Source organism: Taudactylus pleione, unplaced genomic scaffold (assembly GCF_031769625.1).
Source record: "Taudactylus pleione unplaced genomic scaffold, aTauple2 ptg000250l, whole genome shotgun sequence".
Lineage (NCBI taxonomy): Eukaryota > Metazoa > Chordata > Amphibia > Anura > Myobatrachidae > Taudactylus > Taudactylus pleione.
In genome coordinates this window covers 5,834,140-5,855,342 of record NW_028284652.1, presented here as the reverse complement: position 1 = coordinate 5,855,342, position 21,203 = coordinate 5,834,140, and the positions used below count along the sequence as shown (strand labels likewise).

The 21,203-nt window shown below is 42.4% G+C and overlaps 1 protein-coding gene across 1 annotated transcript in view; it reads left to right on the top strand.

Annotated features, from left to right (window-relative positions):
* Positions 1-21,203, top strand: part of LOC148515351 (uncharacterized) — a 560,261-nt gene that overhangs the window by 92,365 nt on the left and 446,693 nt on the right. The gene's annotated exons all lie outside the window — the stretch shown is intronic.

Below are 21,203 nucleotides of genomic sequence, written 5' to 3'. Positions count from 1 at the left end.
AGAAAAGTGCAGTGTAAAGAGATAGTTAGGAGCAGCTGCAGCTGCATATAAAGAATGAAAATAAGAAAGTGAAGTACATATATATTAAACACACAGTGAAGGGTTAAAATGTGTTATAATGGAAAATGTGTTATAATGCAGTGCCCTGAGACAAATGAGCCAACGCGATCCAGGGGGTGCCGCAAAAATGAACCAAAGTTGCACTACAGTATATAACTTGTAGGACTTACCTAGAATTGTGCCTAATACAGTGTGCATATACATTACCATACTCCATGCTTTTAAACCAATAAGGTAGGGTGCTAGTCCAGAATGAGGGCGTCTCCTTTCCCTCAGAAGTGCAATAAAGCACATTAAATTGAGTATATGGGAAAGATATCTGGACTGCCCAACCTGACTATATTTATAATGGGAGGTGCTACCTGATGAGACTAACTGCAGGCACAGAAACAGACAAGTCTCAGGTGCACAACTCCAAATTATTAATAATATATATATATAAATGCAATAAAGTTTTGCAATCAATAGAGGTTTTTAGCACAATCATGGCCAAGGTTATGGGCCTACCCACCATATCCAGGTAACCTCTTTCGGGGAGGTCCCTAACATACTAGGATTCAAATCCAGAGCGCAGGACCCCCAAAAACTGCCCCAGCCATGCCGCCCCAGGGCACCAGCATAGTAAGAAAAGTGCAGAGTAAAGAGATAGTTAGGAGCAGCTGCAGCTGCATATAAAGAATGAAAATAAAAAAGTGAAGTACATATATATTAAACACACAGTGAAGGGTTAAAATGTGTTATAAAGGAAAATGTGTTATAATGCAGTGCCCTGAGACAAATCAGCCAACGCGATCCAGGGGGGCCCACACCCCAAAAATGAACCAAAGTTGCACTACAGTATATAACTTGTAGGACTTACCTAGAATTGTGCCTAATACCAGCGTGCATATACATTGCCACACTCCATGCTTTTAAACCAATAAGGTAGGGTGCTAATCCAGACTGAGGGTGTCTCCTTTCCTTCAGAAGTGCAATAAAACACATTAAATGGAGTATATGGGAAAGATTTCTGGACTGCACTACCTGACTATATATATATATATATATATATATATATATATATATATAATAGGAGGTGCTACCTGATGAGACTAATTGCAGGCACAGAAACAGGCAAATCTCAGGTGCACAACTCCAAATTATTAATAATATATAAATGCAATAAAATTTTGCAATCAATAGAGGTTTTTAGCATAATCATGGCCAAGGTTATGGGCCTACCCACTATATCCCGGTTACCTCTTTAGGGTAGGTCCCTAACATGCTAAGGTTCAAATCCAGAGCGCAGGACCCCCCAAAACTGGCCCAGCCAAGCTGCCCCAGGGCAGCACCATAGTAAGAAATGTGCAGTGTAAAGAGATAGTTAAGAGCAGCTGCAGCTGCATATAAAGAATGAAAATAAAAAAGTAAAGTACAAATATATTAAACACACAGTGAAGGGTTAAAATGTGTTATAAAGGAAAATGTGTTATAATGCGGTGCACTGAAACAGATCAACCAATGCAATCCAGTGGGACCCACGCCCCAAAAATGAACCAAAGTTGCACTACAGTATACCTAAAGAGGTTACCTGGATATGGTGGGTAGGCCCATAACCTCAAACTTCTATTGCAGTTATATATTATTAAGAATATGGAGCTTCATGCTGAGCCCTGGTAGCTTCCTGCTGAGCCACCAAAAGCTTCAGCCACAAAAGTGGCAGTCCCTGTTGTTTAATTGCTTGGTTTGTTAAACTATGCATGGGATTTTTAATATACAGCATAAGGCTGGGTAGGAGGGCCCAAAATCAATTTAATTGAAACACTTTTAATTATAGGCTGTATTTTTGGGGGGCATTGGGGACAGTACTAATTTGCAACACATTTTTACCAGAAATGAATACAATGTTAATAGCTAACAATTCATGACAAGGGTTGAAACTAGAAGCCAAGAAAATTAATAGATGGACTGCAGAGCTGCAAACTCCAAATCAGCCTATTACACTAACAAATATTAGGAGGCTGACCTGCTGGCTATAATACCACCCCTCCTCCCTCATACATTTTCTAATTCAATCAAACAATTAAATTAACTAACTAATCAATTCTTCTTTCCTTTACCTGCCTTCCACTGCATACGTACTACACTTCTATTTTTCTATTTCCCTATACTTCCCCCGGATCTCTGATCTAGTTCTTGATAAGTGAGAACATTCTTGGTTTCTATGGGGTTGTATAGTTTATTTAACTGCCATCCTGTCTGCCACTGCTGTGTGGCAATGTTTCATATATTGTGCTATATTCTTTTAAACTGCTGTGTGTTGGTGCCACTGCTCTGTTGCTTAGTTTAGGCAGCAGGCTTTTGGCCAATATCTGTGAACAATATTGTGAGCTGTGAGGTGGTCAAGATTGACTGGAAATTAATGTTAATGAGGTTAATAATACTGTAGGAACAGCAACAGGCTCAAATGACATGATTTTAGCAGTTTTTATCATTTTTTTAAAAACCAAATCCAAAACATGTGAGGGTTGTTTTGCCAAAACTAAAACCAAACATGATGATGAATTAGTACCAAAACACAAGGCTTGACGCATACAGTATCTCTACTAGGTGTTTTATGATTGATATGCTTGGTAGCTGTGTCATCTTTAAAAGCCACTATGCAGGTGAGCTTCAGACCAGGAAGCATACAAGTTTAATTCCATTGTGATAGAAATTGTTATGTTTATAATTCTGAGTAATAGAGTAGGTACATGTTTTGATCAAATTATAAACCAAATTCCCATGTTTTATTATTGTGAGTGCAGAGTCTCTGTGATTTTTATTTAAACAATGTGGTCACATGCCACATGCACCCCAAATCTAGTAGTGGAGAATGCAGTGGATCAATGCTTTTATACAAACACATGTTGCTGTATACCTTGAAAAAAAGAGAACACTAGCTCTGAAATGTCAGGACGAGTAAATACAGCTTCTATTTGTTTGAAAAGACTGCCACAGAGTTCTTTATCCTCTATCCACTCGTTACCAGAGAGCACCCAAGTTCACTTCAGTTTAGTTTATATATATATATATATATATACAGTATATATATAATGAACAGTAGGTGCGGCACTCGACTCCAAATAACTGGACAAACACACAGCAAGTGTTTCAACGTTACAGTTGTTGAAGCCGGATGGTTGGCTAAGACAGAATCTGTTAAAATCAAAATCTGCACAACGCCATTTTGCGAATGGCTACTCAACGCCATTTTGCGAATCCTACACAGTATAAGGCGCTATGTTATTATTTAGCGTTGTGCATTTCCTACGCAATAGAACACTGTTAAAAGTCCTTACTAAAACAATACGTACATTTATTAATACACATATATCAGTGATGACAGACAAAGTCTTGTAGACATGTCTGTGATAAATAATTAAGAATACACAAAGATACTGTGAGTGTTTGCTCCGCATACAGATACAGTATGTCTGTGACAATTGAAGTATAACACAGACACTGATATGCTCAGAAAGAGTGTTTTGAATGTGGATTTGGAAACAATTGTCAGACATTTAGCTATCGTCAACAATTGTAGGCCTTGTGTCCAATGCTGATGTGGTTAAGTAGAACTAACAGTTGTATTGTGGATGAACATAGAAAAGCCTTTTGTTAAAATTATCAGACTGTTTGCCAAGGCTTGCTCCACCTATGAACAGGACAAACTCCATTGTCTGTAATTTTTTTTAGCTCACACAGAAGTAATATTGATAGTAACCAGTGATTGTTTGAGGATATATATATATATATTAATATTAATGTATATATATATACACTTAAACGATCGCATGTGTATCCACAATGCATGCACACATATATACAGTTGCTATTGTAAATAGAAGCACACACAGCGCATGTTTTGCGCTGTACACAACCCCTGCATACAGTGCACCTTTTTACGCTGTAGGTAGACACACAACGCATACTCACATATAACCATATATATACACGCACTCATAAAAGGTTCCTGCACATTATGGTTTATATTAAAGTTATTAATTATGATGTAAAATGTATGTATTTGATAGCTAAGGTTTAGTACATGATAAGCAGACCATGTTTGGTACCATTCTAAACCATTGTCTATTTGCAGATCTCTGGTTCCATCGGCAAGGAGATTGCAACATGCATCTGCAAGTTATGGAATATAGGAAATTATTGGATAGAATGTATACACTGTAATGTAGTGTCTCTATCTAGTTTAAATCAATTAAAGAAAGACAATGTAATCTGGAGAATTGGGACATACCCCTAGTGAACTGTCCTATGAACTACAGCATACTACAAAGACCAAGAGCAAGAACCAATGGAATTATGTTTGTCTGTCTACATTGTTGTTATCATGATCTGTCAGGGTATATAGCCTGTGTCCCGGTCCCAGTCAGTAGCCATTCTTTTTGGATGACCACAGGCTTCTGGATTGATGACTGTAAAGGGGACCGGTGCACTTGAGTATGTATCAACTGTACCTTAATGAATTTTGCGTTAATTGTATTTAGATCAAGGCGTGTAACTGAATGTTTATTTTATGTGAATAATAACTTTTTGTGCTTTGGAACCACTCTCTGGAAAGCAATTATTTCTTGTGCGACTTGAAACGCTAAATAGCGACATCAGGGTATAAAGATTATTAGATATTCATAGTTGGGGGCTCATAGAGTGAATACACGCTACCACAATTCACACGGTAGCACAAGTTTATCGGTCTTTCACCAAAGGGTGGAGGCGCCATTCGCAGGAAAGAACGCACTGCCTTGAAAACCTACTACCACTTGAAGCTGAGAGACCGCTATCCGTTATTGTGTGAGTTAAAGGAGCGCTGATAAAGACCTAGGGACAAGGAAGGAAGAGTTGCTTTCTTTCATTGTTAAAGTTTTGTGTTAGAGGGTAATTGCACAATAGCGTAAGCATATTTCCAGTAGTGCCGCCACGTGTTCCATCGGTTATTATATTTATAGCATGATTGCTTGTTGAACCTCTGAATTATACTACTATTTAGGGAAAAGGTTTATTTTTTTTCTGCGTAGAAAAAGGTGTATGTAATTGAAATGTGTGCTTGTAAGTGGAGGCTACAGTCTGGTTAAGCCTCAGTGGAGGTTACTGTCTGTTAAACCTCAGTTGAAACTTGATAGGGGCCTGACGGGGCCGTACAAACTACTGGGCCAGTGTACAAAGCAGGTACATTGTGGTTATCGAGAAACAAAGGGGTTTCTCGGTCTGACACCCATTAATTGCAAAGTCCATTGATCAGTTAGGGTCTTTGGGCAATGCGATCGGACCGCATAGTTATATAAACTGTGATTGTGAAGTGGGTTGTTGTGGGAGTGAAACTGCTGGCAAGGTTAGGAGTTATTGGAACTCCTAGATGCTACCAGTGGGAGTAAACTCAAAATAGGAAGCGAGTGGTGAAGCTTGGAGTTAAATTCACCACAAGTAAAATAATTTGCTAGGTGGTTATTTTACTCCTCGTTTATGCATGCGGACCCTATCGCTTAGTGGGAAAGTGGTGCATAGCGGGAAGAAGCGAGCGGCTGAAGCTTGTTTTGAATTCGCCGCAGGTAGAATAATTTACAATAGGTGGGTATTCTGCTCCTTGTTGTGCAAGCCGACTGTAACGCCAGGCGTACCGACTGTGCATAACGGGAGGGAGTGCGTGAACATAGCTCTCTGAAAATCGTTCACCAATCGAAATTCTCTAGACATTGCTAAGCATTTTCACAGATGGGTGCGAGGCAATCTCTAGTAATGGTCGATGATGTGCACCTGGTGGAAGGGCCGCTTGGGTTGGCCAGGTATGTTATGTTTAAAAAGTATGGTGCGTACGCTACAGCGTACTGTAACATATGGGTCAAGATGACCAAGAAATGTAGAAAACCTTTTCCTAAGATTGGTAGCTTTGATTTGGAGGTTCTGAATAATGAGAGTATATGTTTAGTGAAGTCTCTAAAGAAAAGGGTAAAGTTTAATGATTGCTTAAAGTGTGGCAGCATGAGGGGAGTATGTGACTCAGCGGTGTGCACGCGATGCAAACTAGCGGCACGCTAATGACGCAAGGGAGCGCATATGCAACGCAAAATAGCGTTGTGCATGAGACGCAAGGGAGTGAGCATGCACAGCAAAGTAGCGTTGCCAAAGGGAATGTTAATAGCACAAGCGCACCACCTCTGCCCTATGTGGATGGGGGTGAAGGTACAGTCGATCTTAAAAATCATAAAAATGTAACAAGTAATTTGTACCCTCTCCTGAGTAACTACAAGGAACATGTTTATAATGCAGATGATGATGAACCTGTTGTAATGTCAGCTCTTTCCCATGTTGCCCAAATGTTAAATGTACCATCACAGCAAGTACAGGTAGCTGCCCCACCAGGGCCAGTAGTGGAGGTAGCCCCGCCATTGATAGTACAGGAAGTATTAACAACCACTGTAACAGTAGCAGAGGTTGTTAATACTATACATAGTAGTAGTAGGCTGAACCCTCCACCAGGTAATCAGGCCAAAGGTAACTATGTGGCAGGCTTCCATCCCATCCAGACAATAACTGTTCCCACTGGGAATCTGGACGCACATGGTGTAGTAGCCACAAGGAATGTAGCGATGCATTGTCCATGGACGAGAGCAGAGCTACTTTCCATAATGACAGACTTCCCTGACCCAAGGAAAGAACTAGCAAAGTGCCAGAAATTTGTAAAGAATTTAGGTAATGCTCATGAGCCAACCAACATGTCTTCCACACAATACAGATGTGAAAAAGTTTATCACGGCCTGTGTATTGGATGGAGACAGTCCCATACCTGATGAAGATAATCAGGACAACATAACCCGCATTGTCACCCAGTTGGCCGTATATTTCCCAGTAGTAGTTAACTGGAGTAAGATTTTTACCATTAAGCAGAAAGAGAGTGAGTCTGCAGCAGATTATTTCACCAGAGCGCTTCAGACTATTACCCAATACACAGGTATAGAGGATGTAAAAGACAACACACACCACAGAGAAATGACAATCACGGTGCTTATGGATGGTCTTAAAGACACTCTAAAGACCAGGGTTCAGACCTCACTTCCTGGTTGGAGGGGAGTTACGGTAGACACACTCAGGGAATCTGCAATTGAACATGATAAAAACATCCTTAGGAAGAGAGAAATGCAGAGCGAGAAACTAATGGCTGTTAGTATTCAAGCTCTGGAAGAAATACAAATGTCAATGCAGCACTCTTATCACACACAGCCACAATACACTCATCCCATACAACCTCCAAACCCTTATCCCCATACACAACCACAATCTGTCCACACTCCCCAACCCACACAACAACAACCTTTCAACACAAAGGTGTTATAGATGTAATAAGGAGGGGCACATAAGTAGGTTTTGTAAAGCTAGACAGTAGGAACCACCAAACCAGGGAACACCAAGAAGGGGCACCCACCACAATCAGGACAATTCTAGCCATCATCTGTTCACATCTTAGCAGTGAATGCTTTGCTGGAAGAAGATAGTCAGCTCTAAGGGTCAGTTCACACCTGTAGTCTACAGCCAGTCAGGTTAACTGGGGATACTAGGGGAGAACCTGTAATGATAGTTGATGTAACTGGTACCAAACATTAATTTCTTGTAGACACAGGGGCGACCAGATCAGTGTTAAATTCTTCATCCAATTTACAGGTGACCAGCAAAACAGTACCAGCAATGGGTGTAACGGGTGAAGTGCAACATTATCCTTTAACCAAATCCATAGAGGTTTCTATCGGTCCATTGCATACCATGCATTCCTTTCACCTGGCAGCAGCGGCCCCTACTAACCTACTGGGAAGGATTTGTTATGTAAAATGGGATGTGTCATTTATTGTACCCCTGATGGTATATTTTTAGATATCCCATAGAGAGTTGCGCACGAGGTGATGGATATACTGGACACTCCCCAAAGGTTAATGTTTCACTCTACTGTTCCAGATAAAAATCCATGTCAGGTAGAGCAGATATCCCAAATACTAGGTTCCCTTTGGACCAAAGATGGACAGGACACTGGATTAATGGCAAACGTAGCTCCCGTAATGGTAAATCTAAAAAGTGGTAAGCAAGCTCCAAAAATTCCCCACTACCCTTTAAAACCAGAAGTAGAGATAGGGGTCTACCCCATAATTGAACGGTTATTGCAACAGGGAATTTTAGTACGTACAGCAAGTGTAGCCAATAGTCCAATTTTTCCAGTAAAGAAGGCTATGGGGTGGGGCTATAGATTAGCACAAGACCTTAGAGGGGTTAATAAGGTAGTTGAGAGCCAATTCCCCATAGTGTCAAATCCAAATGTCATTCTCATGCAGATTCCACCAACTGCAACCCATTTCACTGTCATTGACCTCTGTTCTGCTTTCTTCTCTGTCCCTCTTCATCCTGTCTGTCAGTACCTATTTGCCTTCACATACAGGGGGGTACAACACACATGGACACGATTGCCCCAGGGTTTCATAGACAGCCCCAGTATCTTCTCCCAGGCCTTACACGACTGTTTACAATCTTTTCAACCTGCCAATGGATCTGTTCTAATACAATATGTAGATGATTTGTTGTTATGCTCTGATTCGTTTATGTCATGTTTAAATGATACTAAACTTTTATTGCTTCAACTCTCGAAAACAGGGCACAAGGTTGCAAAAGACAAATTACAGCCATGCCAGGCTACGGTTAAATACTTGGGACACTGCCTAAACCAGGGGCTACAACATCTGACTACTGACCGAATCCAGGCCATACAGACCATGACACTGCCACGAAACCAACAGCAAATCCGTACCTTCTTGGGAATGTGTGGATACTGTAGAATGTGGATCCCAGGTTTTTCTATTTTGGCTGTACCATTGCAGGACTTAGGCCTTCATTCAGAGGCAGCCGTATGGTCTACGACCACACGGCCGCCTCGATGTTTGTCAAGTGCGCATGCGCACGAGGGAGCCGGCTCCTTCGTGCGCATGCGTGAGACCCGCTACGACCGACAGCGCCGGTCATAGCGAGTCTCTTTCCAAAGGGGGCGAGCTGTTGATGTTGATTGACAGCTCGCCCCGTTTGGAAGGCGGGCCGAGGGGGTGGCAGCCCAAAGGGAGGCATTCCCATGGGAATGCCTGCCATTTGGGGGAGGCCCCACTGACATCACTAATGATGTCAGTGGAGAGCTTCCAGCTCTGACAGAGCCAGAAGCTCTCCGGGGCTTACGACAAGTGAGACCCTACCCTATGGTCTCGGCGTAAGCCCCGATGGTCGCGATGGTCTCTGACCATCATGACCATCACCCTAGTGGTCGTTAGAGCTGTGGGTGTAAACCCACAGCCTAATGACCAAAACAGAGGCGGGCAGTCAGGATGCAAGCGGCCGCCCAGTTTTTGAGCGACCACTTGCATCCTCCGACCGCCTCTGAATGAGGCCCTTAGTCTCTTCCTCAAAGCCCGATCATATCATACACACAGAGCAAACAGAGCAGGCTTTCCTTAATCTTAAGGACAGTCTGACAAGGTCACCTGCATTGGGAATACCTGATTATGAAAAACCTTTTGATTTATATTGGACACTGTGGCAAGATCACTCCCAACATGTTTAAGAAATGTTGCTGCCACCGCTCTTTTGGTAAACAAGAATGAAGACGTAGTGTTAGGGCATGATACAACTGTCTATACACCCCAGGCAGTATCTGCCTTGTTGAATTCAGCCCAAACCAGACATGTCTCCTCAGCTTGGTTCACAAAATGGAAACTAGCCCTGATAGCACCTGCAAACATCACCATTAAGAGGTGCAATATGTTAGTTCCAGCAACGTACTTACCATATGTGCCTCGGAATGCACAAAGGGTGGAAGGTGAGCCTCTGGCAGAATGTGAGTTTTGCAGGGATACTGATAAACATGACTGAATGGATTATTTGAATCAAACTTTTACAGCTAGGCCTGACATACGTGATACACCTTTAGAAAATGCAGATCTGATGTTTTACACGGATGGGAGTTGTCATAGACAAACTGACACAGGAGAGTTATGCACAGGTTATGCTGATGTAAATGACGAGGACATCATAGAGGCCAAACCCCTTGGTCCTCACTTGACCCAAGTGGCAGAGCTGGTGGCACTAAGAAGAGCATGTGAATTAGCAGAAGGCAAATCTGCTAATATCTACACTGACTCTAGGTACGCCTTCGGAGTATTACATGATTTCGGTGCTCTATGTCATCTGAGAAATTTTCTGACAGCAGCAGGTACACCAGTCGCACATTCAAAACATATAAAAGGACAATTGACAGCGATTCAAATGCCTAAGGCAGCGGCCGTCATTAAGTGTAAAGTCCATACATGTGAGGATGATCTGGTGTCACTAGGAAATAATAGAGCAGATGAAGCTGCCAAATGGGCAGCAGGGTTGAAAATGAATACACCAATTAATCAGATGATGGATTTTCAAACTGTTGATATGCAGAAGTTAATTGAGATGCAAAATTTGTGTTGAGATCCAAGGGATGTGGACAAGAGTCCTCTGTACTCTGGAGAGATGGACAAGGTAAGCCGGTGGCACCCAAGGTGTACTACTAAAGCTTGGCTGTGGCAGCGGACGGTCTGACTCACCTGGGAAAGCAAGGTATGTGCAAGTTGGTCAGGGCATATTGGTGTGCACCAGGTTTCTCTTCCCAAGCTGAAAAGAGGGCAATGTCCTGTTTGACATGCTTGAGGAAGAACGTTGGAAAAACAATACCAACCGAGTGATCCCACATCCCTCCGACAGACGTACCTTTTCAGGTAATACAAATTGACTTCATCCAATTACCTTCTTGCAGGAACCTCAAGTATGTATTCGTTTGTACAGACGTATTTTCTAATTGAGTAGAGGTATACCCAGCTGTCACTAATACTGCTGCATTCACTTCTAAAAAGATTGCACAGGAGTTTGTATGCAGATATGGTATCCCTAGAATTGTTGAAAGTGATAGGGGTACTCATTTCACAGGTGATGTCTTCTAGAACATGTGTAAGTTGATGGGTATTAATAGTAAACTTCACATCCCCTACTGACCACAGGCCAGTGCCAAGGTGGAGAGGGTAAACGGTACTATTAAGAATAACTTGAGTAAGATCATGGCAGAAACTGGACTGGGATGGCCAGAAGCATTACAGCTAGTCCTTCATAGCATCAGGACAACTCCTAGACCCTCTCTTAATCTGTCCCCTTTGAAATACTGTTTGGTAAACAACCTCATTTGATTGTAAGTCCACAGGAGGATTTGAAGAGTAACAACAAGGTTACTGTAAACTATCTTATAACAATGAGTAAACAGTTGAAACAGCAGCAGCAGAAACTGAAACTGTTGTCACCTGATATGCCAGAAACAAACTGTCATGATGTCAAACCTGGAGAATTTGTTATGATCAGAAATTTCTTACTATCAGGTTGTCTGACAGATCGGTGGGAAGGTCCATATCAAGTGTTGCTGACGAGTACAACATCCTTGAAAGTGGGAGAGAGATACCTGGGTCCATTCCACTCACTGCAAGAAGGTCAACCAACCAGTGGAGATACAAGGCGGAGTCGAGGCAGATAACGTAGACCTGTCGATCGCGAGATTGTTCCAAGAGAGTTAAAGATTGCAGTGAGATAACATGAGCTAGGAAAATTTGCAGCCCACTGTTCCAACAATGGAGTGGCGGGCTGGGTTTGTGTTCTTACTTTCTTCCAGAGTTCTCATGATCTTTGTTTGGTATGGGATGTCCTGTTTCTGTAATGGTGGGCAGATGATGGAGGGAGAGGTCGATGGTGATATCGATGGAGTGGAGTTGGAAAAAGGAGTGCTAAACCAATCGGGTGAGTATCTGACCAAACCCAGTACAGTAATTGCTAAGGGATCTGTTGTTTTGGGAATTCGGAGACAGTGTGAAGGTCCATCATCTGAGGGCTATTGTATTTGTGAGTTTTGTGGGTCCCTAGTCGATGAGAGATGCATCCAGCGTTGTCAGCCTAAGTATAACCCTTATTGGGGTGGGTAACCTTTAGAGGATTATCATAACATGGTGGGCAAAGTTTTAAACAAAACTGACTGTTGGGTGTGCTCTCATGTGCCTCAGGGACAGCATAATGTAGGGTTAGTGCTATTTCCATTGAATGTCTCTGAGGTTGTAGAACTGCAAAAAGGGGAGGTACTGGATGGAAAATTTCTTATGTCCAAACCACCCCATTTTAAACTTTACCAGTACCAAGTAGATAGATCACTTTTATGTTTGAACATCACCAACAAACCAGGAAGTTGGGAAGTGACTGGGAATAACCAGACGATGACCTTCTCACTAAGAGATGATAATGAACCTATTAATTTTGAACTTTTATGCTCCATTAGACTAGGTGGGAGACACTTCCGGTATAAATATACACTTAGTTCCACCAAGGAAATGGTTGGTAGGGTACCAGAAGGGTACTGTGCCAGGGTTATTCAACCAGTAATGTGTGTTAGTCAAATGGGAAAATCTGAAATAGAATTATTTGTTAGAGAATTATGTTCGACAATAATGATATATTCTATCCCTTATGTACTCCCAGATGATGTGTATTTTTTATGTGGAAGGAAAGCATATAAGTGGCTTTCTCCGAGTTCCGAAGGTTTATGTTATCTGGGAAGAATTCTTCCAGAGGTTATGACCCTTACACATGGTGAAATGCTTGATATCCATAAAAACACACTGTCTCCATATCTTCATACGCATTATGAACACCGTGACAAAAGAAACATGATACCTGGTGACATACAAGCAGCCACACAGTTGATTAGTGAAACAACTGGTTTCCAAATTTTGGTAGCACTAGATCCCACCAGGATCACTCAGGGCACTTTAAATTTTAGATATATCCAAGGTCTTGCCAAATTAATAGATAATATCACCGAGATGTATGATGACACATTCAGGTATACCGGTAGGGAATTACAAGCTTATAAGAAAGAACTTGTGCAACATAGGCTAGTGTTAAATTATTTAACAGCTGTCACTGGAGGGTACTGTGTGGTACCAATTTGGTGTCAAGTGCTGCAAGTATATCACTGATAACACTAGTGACCCCAGGGAGGTGATAGACTAAATTCTGCAGCTTCACTGATTGAAGTTGAGGAAAAGGTAGAAGAGTGGTTTGCTTGGTTGAACCCTGTGAAATGGTTCTCCAGTCTAGGAGAGTGGGTCCAGGAACTGGTTGCTACTGTGGGTAAGCTCCTGATCCTGATTGTCATCTTAGTAATTGGCTTATGTGTCAGGTGTGTTCCTAATGTATTGAAGTGCGGAAAATGTACCAGGGCAAACAGCGAAACCGAGATGATGGTGATGAGCAATGATATTATGGATACCAAGGTCAAGGAGGAACTATATTACAATCCTGAATTAGAGTGTACAATATGATGATATAATCTGGATTCGTTTGGTCATGCAGAGATGTATTATTGATGTTATTTTTAAAACATCCTAGATAATGCAGTCCCAATCCCCCTTCAAGACTTCCCTTATAGGTTAGGTGCATCCCTACATCTTTCCCATGATCCCTTATAGATCCGCGGTGTGCATATACTGTAAGGGCAGTTTTATGTCCCTTCCAGAGGTGCATTATTTAATGGTTCAAATGACCACACTGTGTCATACCATATGTAACATTAAACAGTACATTATCATGCATGGCTAAACAGATTCAGGACAGGTTGTGATAGCGCTTGATTTGCTATCAAAGGGTGGACTGTCGAAGCCAGATGGTTGGCTAAGACAGAATCTGTTAACATCATAATCTGCACAACGCAATTTTGCAAATGGCTACTCAGCGCCATTTTGCGAATCCTACACAGTATACGGCGCAATGTTATTATTTAGCATCGTGCATTTCCTATGCAATAGAACACTGTTAAAAGTCCTTACAAAAACAATACGTACATTTATTAATACACATATATCAGTGATGACAGACAAAGTCTTGTAGACATGTCTGTGATAAATAATTAAGAATACACAAAGATACTGTGAGTGTTTGCTCCGCATACAGATACAGTATGTCCATGACAATTGAAGTATAACACAGACACTGATATGCTCAGAAAGAGTGTTTTGAATGTGGATTTGGAAACAATTGTCAAACATTTAGCTATCATTAACAATTGTAGGCCTTGTGTCCAATGCTGATGTGCTTAAGTAGAAGTAACAGTTGTATTCTGGATAAACATAGGAAAGCCTTTTGTTAAAATTATCAGACTGTTTGCCAAGGCTTGCTCCACCTATGAAGAAGACAAACTCCATTGTCTGTAATTTTTTAGCTCAGACAGAAGTAATATTGATAGTAGCCAGTGATTGTTTGAGGATATATATATATATATATTAATGTATTTATATATGTATATATACTGTATACACTTAGACAATCGCATGTGTATCCACACATATATACAGTTGCTATTGTAAATAGAAACATACACAGTGCATGTTTTGTGCTGTACACAACCCCTGCATACAGCACACCTTTTTACGCTGCAGGTAGACACACAACGCATACTTACATATAAATATAAATATACACGCACTCTTAAAAGGTTCCTGCACATAATGGTTTATATTAAAGTTATTAATTATGATGTAAAATGTATGTATTTGATATCCAAGGTTTAGTACATGATAAGCAGACCATGTTTGGTACCATTCTAAACCATTGTCTATTTGCAGATCTCTGGTTCCATCGACAAGGAGATCGCAACATGCGTCTGCAAGTTATGGAATATAGGAAATTATTGGTTAGAGTGTATACACTGTAATGTGTCTTTATCTAGTTTAAATCAATTAAAGAAAGACAATGTAATCTGGAGAATTGGGACATACCCCTAGTGAACTGTCCTATGAACTACAGCGTACTACAAAGACCAAGAGCAAGAACCAATGGAATTATGTTTGTCTGTCTACATTGTTGTTATCATGATCTGTCAGGGTATATAGCCAGTGTCCCGGTCCCAGTCATAAGCCATTCTTCTTGAATGACCACAGGCTTCTGGATTGAGAACTGGGACCAATGCGCTTGCGTATGTATCATTTATACCTTAATGAATGTATAATCTTTTGCGCTAATTGTATTTAGATCAAGGCGTGTAACTGAATGTTTATTTTATGTGAATAATAACTTTTTGTGCATTGGAACCACACTCAAAGTCTGGAAAGCAATTATTTCTTGAGCGACTTGAAATGCTAAATAGCGACATCAGTGTATAAAGATTATTATATATTCATACAGTGTACTCGACACTATCATCAGGATACAGAAAATAAAACGGTCTTACCTTAAATACACCATCACCACAATGTGCACACCGCGCCGGGATCAGGACCACACACCCTTCCGGCTACAGCTAGTGACGTCATCACGCACTGGTGCTGCCACGCACCATGCTGACGTCAAGTGAACAATCACCAAGGAAACTGAAAATAACAAAGACAGCAGCATGAAAAAGAGCATGTTACAATATACATTATAACAACACATCGCAAACTAATTAAAACACCTAAGATTCAAATACAGAGAAGTTAATACATTCATTAAGACCCTTAGGAGCTATTACATCTAATCGATGAATCCACCGCGTCTCACACCGTAACAACATCATGTCACGATTGCCACCACGCATCGTTAAGGGGACGTGGTCAATCATCCTGTATTTTAAACATGATAAATTGTGTTTAGCTTCCAAAAAATGGCGAGCAACCGGTTGGTTGCTAATGCCATTCAATAAAGCGGCTCTTATTGTAGAGCGGTGGGTGGCCATACAGTCTTTGAATTTCCGTTGCATCTTTCCAATATAGGAGAGACCACAAGGGCAGATGATCTGATAGATCACATATGTGCTATTACAGGTAAGTTGAAAACGAATGGAGAATTTTTTGCCTGAATGGGGATGGAAAAAGGAATCTCCCTGAATCAAATAACGGCAAGTGACACATCCACAACGGAAGCATCCAAATTTCTTATTCACCTGGAAATAAGAAGAAAGGTCAGCCCTATTCTTTTTACAAGTGATATTTGATTTAACAAGGAGATCACGTAGGTTTCTGCCACGTGAATAACACGGCATCAACCTCATAGACGATAAGTCCAATGAGTCATCTGAGGCCACAATGGGCCAATGTTTTTTAACCACTTTGGTAATATCAGATGACAGGATATTAAATCTATTTACCCAAGGAAAAACTGGGTCTGAAACCCCATGAGCCTCCCTTTTGGAGTTATATGTTACGGTCAAAATTCATAACTTTATTTTTAGTTTGAACCAACAACTCTCTAGTATACCCACGACTGATAATTTTCTCAATTAATAAATCAATTATGTGGCTAGCCATGTCACTATCTGAATTGATCCTCTTGATCCTGATCATTTGGGAGTAAGGCAATACCTTTTTAAGATCACGAGGATAGCAAGTCTGTGCCAATAACAGAGTATTACAGTTGGTCTCCTTGTAAAATACAGAAGTTTTGAGACTCGTACCCTCCCATTTGATCAGTACATCAAGAAAATCAATTTGAGTCTGGCTCAGCCTAATAGTCATTTTAACAGGGCAATCATTGGTATTATGAGTCTCCATCAAATTAATGAATGTAGTATCTGCATCGTTCCAAAAAATAAAGATATCATCTATAAATCTAGTATATAACATGATCTTAGACAAAATCACAGAGTCATCAAAAAACATCATCTGTTCAACATCAAGCATATACTGTATGCATTCACATAGCTTGGAGCCAGGGCAGAACCCATGGCACATCCATTGATTTGAATATAAAATGCCCCATCAAAAAAGAAGAAATTCTGGTTAAGAATAAATTCCAATAATTGAAGACAAAAATTAATAAAGTCATAGAGGTTACTTATAACTGTCTGACAGCTTGCATACCAGCACCATGAGGAATTATCGTGTATAGGCTTGTCACATCCGCAAAGATCAGCCAAGCTTCCTCCAGAATATAGTCCATCTCAAGTAGTTTATTAAGAAAAGAAGTTGTGTCCAAAAGACAGTTCGTATGTCCTTGAATCAACGGTTGGAGTATAGAATCCAAGAAAATTGAGTTGGGTTGTGCCAATGATCCATGTGCAGCCACAAAAGGTCCACCAGGAGGAGGGTATATGCCCTTATGGACCTTGGGTAGAGTATAAAACAAGGGGACCAAGGGAAATTCAGGTAGCAATGCTTGATGAAGGCCTCTATCAATAATATGATTCTCCAATGCTGAAGATGTCACACGCCAGCCTGGAGACCCCAGAATCAGACCCCGTCGCTTACCTGTGCGGGCGCTGACCCGCGCTGTCTTCCGGCTCCCGCGCTGTACGCTGTTGTCCTCTGGAGGGTCCCGCTGCTGTGCTGCTCCCACGCCGGCTCCTGCTCACCGCTGGTCCCCGCTGACTACCTCCAGGAAGCGCTGTCCTCTGGTCCATGGGCGCGGCCATCTTGGATTGCCCATGTGACCCCACTTCCACCAATGAGGAGCCTTCTCCTTCTCTCTCAGCCTGTCAGCTCCCAGTGTCCACTATAAAAGGATCCCCAATGCTCACACAAGTTGCCAGTGCAACTAGTTTCTTAGTTTAGCTAAGTAGCCTTCCCACTGCGCTCCAGCCGCTCCACGTAGCCGCTCAGCTACCAACGTCTACCCACGGCTATCCAGCCGCTCCACGTAGCCGCTCAGCTACCAACGTCTACCCACGGCTATCCAGCCGCTCCACGTAGCCGCTCAGCTACCAACGTCTACCCACGGCTATCCAGCCGCTCCACGTAGCCGCTCAGCTACCAACGTCTACCCACGGCTATCCAGCCGCTCCACGTAGCCGCTCAGCTACCAACGTCTACCCACGGCTATCCAGCCGCTCCACGTAGCCGCTCAGCTACCAACGTCTACCCACGGCTATCCAGCCGCTCCACGTAGCCGCTCAGCTACCAACGTCTACCCACGGCTATCCAGCCGCTCCACATAGCCTCTCAGCTACCAACGTCTACACACGGCTATCCAGCCGCTCCACGTAGCCACTCAGCTACCAACGTCTACCCACGGCTATCCAGCCGCTCCACGTAGCCACTCAGCTGCCAACGTCTACCCACGGCTATCCATCCGCTCCACGTAGCCTCTCAGCTACCAACGTCTACCCACGGCTATCCAGCCGCTCCACGTAGCCACTCAGCTACCAACGTCTACCCACGGCTATCCAGCCGCTCCACGTAGCCACTCAGCTACCAACGTCTACCCACGGCTATCCAGCCGCTCCACGTAGCCACTCAGCTACCAACGTCTACCCACGGCTAACCAGCCGCTCCATGTAGCCACTCAGCTACCAACATCTACCCACGGCTATCCAGCCGCTCCACGTAGCCACTCAGCTACCAACGTCTACCCACGGCTATCCAGCCGCTCTACGTAGCCACTCAGCTACCTACGTCTACCCACTGCTATCCAGCCGCTCCACATAGCCACTCAGCTACCAACGTCTACCCTAGGCTATCCAGCCGCTCCACGTAGCTTCCTAGCTATCTCGTTACTGCCGCATTCCTCAAACTCCTGTCAGTTCGCTGCACCCTCTCATGCGGAGAAACTTCATTAAGCCAAGCCTCCTCCAGCGAGCGTCTGCACCAAATAATACAGATCCAAGGCCCAGTCCGGGAACACAGCTCCTAAATTCCACGTTTATGACAGAAGATAGATTTTAACTCTTGTAGAAATGGACAAGTTGGATCACCCTGCAATTTATGATAAACAGTGATGTAATTTAGCTGCCGCATAGCCTCATGACTGTAGTCATCAAGATCCTGCAGAACGATAGCTCCCCCTTATCTGAAGGTCATATAACTAAATTAGAATTATTGGATAAGGAGGTTAATACTGCCCTTTCTGCTGGATTTAAATTAGGATGGATAGAATGGGTGACACTGACAGTGTTCGAAACATCAGTTTCCAATAGACGGACAAAAGTTTTAATGTTTGCATTTTTTGATAACGGTTCAAATGTAGAACGTGGTTGTATTTTACGTAATTGTGATGGAATAGAGCTGGGTTTACTAACCGATAAGTTCTCAGGTTTGCAAAGAACTCTTTTATTTTAAGTTGTCTTTGGAGCTGATGTATTTCAATCTGCCACTGAAGATCATTGAATGGAACACTGGGCATGAATGAAAGACCCTTCATAAGTAAATTAGACTTACTAGATGATAAAATATGTGAATTTAGGTTGAAAATCATTTCCTTCTGGATACCGTGGGTTTTCTTCCACGTCCGCGTCCGCCAATTTTGGCACCGCTTCTGGTGAATTTATAATGTTTGCGGTGGTCTTTGAACGGGTTGATGTCCCTAAAGAGACCTTATGTTTACTAGTAGAAGTTTCCAAATCACTTGTCCCACTATTGGAATCTTGTGAAGATTCAGTATCACTCAAATGTTTAGGATATCTCCTCCTAAAAGAAGACCACAGGACACTAGACGGGATGGTATGTGTCTCAAAACTTCTGTATTTTACAAGGAGACCGAATGTAATACTCTGTTATTGGCACAGAGTTGCCATCCTCATAATCTTAAAAAGGGATTACCTTACTCCCAAATGATTAGAATCAAGAGGATCAATTCAGATAGTGATATGACTAGCCACCAAATATTAATTGAGAATTTTATCAGTTGTGGGTATACTAGAGAGTTGTTGGTTCAAACTAAAAATAAAGTTATGAATTTTGATCGTAACGTATTACTCCAAAAGAAGGGTCATAGGGTTTCAGACCCAGTTTTTCCTTGGGTACATAGATTTAATGTCCTGTCATCTGATATTACCAAAGTGGTTAAAAAACATTGGCCCAAAGAAGGCCATTGTGGCCTCAGATGACTCATTGGGCTTATCTTCTACGAGGTTGATGCCGTGTTATTCACGTGGCAGAAACCTACGTGATCTCCTTGTTAAATCAAATATCACTTGTAAAAAGAATAGGGCTGACCTTTCTTCTTATTTCCAGGTGAATAAGAAATTTGGATGGTTCCGTTGTGGATGTGTCACTTGCTGTTATTTGATTCAGGGAGATTCCTTTTTCCATCCCCATTCAGGCAAAAAAATTCTCCATTGGTTTTCAACTTACCTGTAATAGCACATATGTGATCTATCAGATCACTGCCCTTGTGGTCTCTCCTATATGTATGGCCACCCACCGCTCTACAATAAGAGCCGCTTTATTGAATGGCACTAGCGACCAACCGGTTGCTCGCCATTTTTTGGAAGCTAAACACAATTTGTCATGTTTAAAATACAGGATGATTGACCACGTCCCCTTACCGATGCAGGGTGACAATCGTGACCTGATGTTGTTACGGTGTGAGACACAGTGGATTCATCGATTAGATGTAATAACTCCTAAGGGTCTTAATGAATGTATTAACTTCTCTATATTTGAATCTTAGGTGTTTTACTTAGTTTGCAATATGTTGTTATAATGTATATTGTAACATGCTCTTTTTCATGCTGCTGTCTTTGTTATTTTCAGTTTCCTTGGTGATTGTTCACTTGACGTCAGCATGGTGCTCTCTGACAGAGCGCTCACTCTGAATCAGGACGTCTTTTTTTTTTTATGGAGCGGCCTCATGGCCGCGCGCATTGCTGTGGGTTGCCACCCACAGCTAATGTGAGCGGCCAGGATGATGGTCGCAATAGTCAAGACCACCACCCCCCCAAATCCACCCACCCTATATGACCATACCCAACTCATGGCATATCTGGATCCCCAAATAACCCCCAGTAGTGCATGCAGGGGGGGTTTCTGGGTACCAAGAAACCCCCCCTGACAGACTGAAGTGCAGGAACCATGGTAATGTCTAAATCCCCTTCACGGAGAGGACCCTGACGTCATCAGCCAGTGTCCTGTGTCATTCCCTACCTTCCAAGTGGGCATAGAGGCGGAATATAACCTTGTGGCGAGCTTTGCAAGCCACTGAGCCTGCGAGGGGACAACTTTCTTCTTTAGGTGGCCTTAATGGGCATGGAACTGCACTACCCCTTCACTCACGTCACTTCCAGGTCCCTTGCATGTGTCACGATTGGGGCTGAGGGGCTGCAGAGACCGCGGTCCTTACCGATA